Below are 3454 nucleotides of genomic sequence, written 5' to 3'. Positions count from 1 at the left end.
GAGGGGGATTCGATTGTTGAGGAATCCTGTGTTCTATAATCACTCCAAGCATATAGACATCGGGTACCACTTTATCTGGGATATGGTACAATGGGGAGCAAGAAGGCTCCGTCACTCTGGGACTGATGTGCAAGCCGCCGATATTCAGAGGAAGCTCCTGGGAAAGGTCAAATTCTTGAATTTCCGAGAACGACTAGGAGTCGTGGAGAGTCTCTCCTGAAGGTCCTGTATGATATGGACATTGAGGTCTGGCCTCCAGGGGGCTTGGGGGTACTTCTTCAAGAGATGAGCAATCATAGGGTGAGTGGTTCAGCCTTCCCCTAGTGATTTGTTGTATACAGGGTGAGTGGTTCAGCCTTGCCCTGGGATACCCCTGGCGACATGTACGCAGGATGAGTTGTTCATCCTTCTCCTGCTGAGACATCCTACCCATGTACTCTGGGACTCATGGGAAGTACCTCTCATGTGGCCAATGAGTAGGGAAATGAGGAGAGGGACCATAGTAGTACCGATGGACGCATCGTGTTACTACCATACTCCCTATGCTAAGATGATATTGATCTAGAATCAATTGGAACTAAATTCGGGTCAGTAAGAGTGTTTTGAAACACTCACTTTATTTGGAACTGATTTCGAATCAGTGATAGTATGATACTCTTTATTGGAACTGACTACGGGTCGGTAAGACACTCTCTTTTATATGGGACCGACTTCGGGTTAATAGAGGATGGTATGATACATTCTCAATCACTTCTTCTTCTTCATAATTCAGCAGAGCAGTGCAGAGCACTAATGGCCGAGATAGTATGGACTGGCAGATGGAGTTCTCCCTAGTTGAGAGGGATTGTTAAAAATTGGCAACTACGGCCAAACTCCATGTGGGTCTACTTATTTATGGCAATTGATATTTTTCTTGAATTCCTCTCATCAAGAGGTGTAGGATTGGTGTAAAGATCATCCAATTGCGACATGTATTCATGAAGATATGAATTTATTTGTGTTATGGGACAATTCATCAAGGTCGGCCAACAACCAAATTGCCCCCACTTGTCCTCAACATTTCAGTATAAATAGAGGTGGCCTTCTAGTTATTTGGACACTCATCTCTTGTGATCTCTTCCTCACCAGTCGTTTGGGTTTTGGTGGAAGGAGAAGTCACCAAGAGTATATGCCGCCCTAGAGGGAGTGTCCTAGGTTCTATGTTTCCCTAATGTAAAAGTCCAAATGCAGTCAGTGAAGTAACCTTAACATTGTCATGGAGGAGTCTAAGAAAGGTTCCTACACTATCCTAAAGGAGACCTTTCTATGCAGCAAGGAGAAGACTATATACGCTGCCAATGGATGCTCCAAAAGGTGCCCTCGCTGTAGTCTTCTTTTCACACAGTTAGAGGTAGTCCTAATGAGAGGATATACCCTAGCCGCAAATAATAATGAGGGCTCTTCGCTGTCAAGGAAGGAGCTCTATAAACGTTGTCCTAATAGAGGATGATCATCACATTGATGAGAAGGCTTATCGCAGTCATAGGAGGGGCCTTAACACAAATAAGGAGATACAGTGAGAGCAGTCACAAACTCAGACGTGTGGAACAGGTCTGGATACATTCTTGAATGGATCTGACTTCTTGTTGTCAACCTCGACATCATAAGTTAACCTCGCATTACAAGGAGCAGTATCCTATCTCAGCATATGTATAGACAGCATACCTATAGGTGTTGTCTTGTCTCACAATCAAATGGATGAAGCAGGCCTTAAGACCTGTAACAAGAAGTAGTTCAATCTCGGCATAGCTACAGTCTTCGGTGTAAGATCTCGGTGACTAATGCAGTCATGGATGGAGCAGAGATCTGTATTATAGAGGATAGTTTAGGATGTCCATCTCGGAGGTTTGATATCTCGGATGCGGTACAGTAAGGTGCCTTTGCTATATCATATTTACAAGTTACAGCTAGCTCTTTGGTAGGCTGCAAGCCATAGCAAGCAGCTAAGGCTATTCCGTGACAATATTGCAGTATGCAGCATGAATGGTGCAGCATAGTGATGATGAGTGCAGCGTAGTGAAGTGCAACATAGTGAAAATGAGTGCAGCCCAGTGAAGTGCAACATAGTGATGATGAGTGCAACATAGTTATGATGAGTGCAGCACAGTGAAGTGCAACGTAGTTATGATGAGTGCAGCACAGTTATGAGTGCAACATAGTGATGATGAGTGCAGCACAGTGATGGGTGCAGCATGGTGATGGAATCAACGTTCACCCGAGTTCAAATCTGCGATGCTTGTCATGAAAACTATTATGTCATCTTCATGGTGAATATCTTTGATCCCTAATCTTGTTAAGTCAAGGTGTTGACTTCTGATGTATATGCATTATCACTCTCTATTGAACTATTGAAGAATATAAGAAGAATTGATCAAGGGTTTCACCACATTGGGGTTTGTCTCTCGTTCGCGCCACATCTTGTATCCTCTTGTCTTGGCTTGTTTTCTACGATTTATGTTTATGTTCTATTTGCATTTTACTATCATACTAAAAGTGATTACTACGCTGGAATTGATATTGAACTAATATGGAAAATTGAAATAAAGTTGCTCTAAGTATAGAGCATACCTAAAATTTAACAAAAGGGCATAAGCTCCTATACCGACACTTGGCAATAGAGGATTTATTTCTCTTCTAGACATAGGCATTTATATTGGTTTTCTCTATTCCAAGGAGTGGTGGATGAGTTTCATTAGAGACATGACAGAAAAGGGCATAAACTCCTATGCTGACAATTGGCAATAGAGGATTTATTTTTCATGGGGCCGCTTTTCCTCTTCCCCTGTTGTCGACTGTTAACCTCTCTCATGCTCTCCGCAACAAACTTGGACTGTTACATGATATTTCAACATATATATTTACTTGCTTTGAGCGTAACATGAAAAGTCTACCACATGGTCGATAGAAAATATAATTAGCATAGATATACACCTATCCATTCACCAGTCTGGCCTTGTTCTTGAACTCTGTACTAGGGATCCATACAACCATATTTACACTACAGGGTTATTTATTTACATCTACATGGCTCTATTCCCATCATTATAACCACACTTTTACAATTTACACATAGTCTGATCCCATACTTTCTGAGGGTCAAAACCAAGGTATTAAAGTGCAGGGATTAGCATTCTTAGAAAACAATGCTTAAGAAAAAAATGATATATCATTGGCACTGTTCCAGGGTTCTCATATATTTATTTGGTTGGACTCACTTCAATTTGTCAACAAGGCACAAAAATAATCCATTTTTTAATTGTGATTCCCTATATAGAAAAAATAAGCCACTGCGTTTAAACACTGAAACATTATCTTTTTAAAAACTACCTAATATTTTTTTTACATGGTGTGTTTTTAACTTTTTATTAAGTTCTCATCTAAATGCAGTAGAATAAAAACAATGAAAGGCTTAACA

The sequence above is a fragment of the Pinus tabuliformis genome, chromosome 2_2, assembly GCF_031772625.1.
Source record: "Pinus tabuliformis cultivar Carrire ecotype Pingquan chromosome 2_2, CPIR1, whole genome shotgun sequence".
In the NCBI taxonomy this organism is placed as follows: domain Eukaryota; kingdom Viridiplantae; phylum Streptophyta; class Pinopsida; order Pinales; family Pinaceae; genus Pinus; species Pinus tabuliformis.
This window is presented reverse-complemented; position numbering follows the sequence as displayed.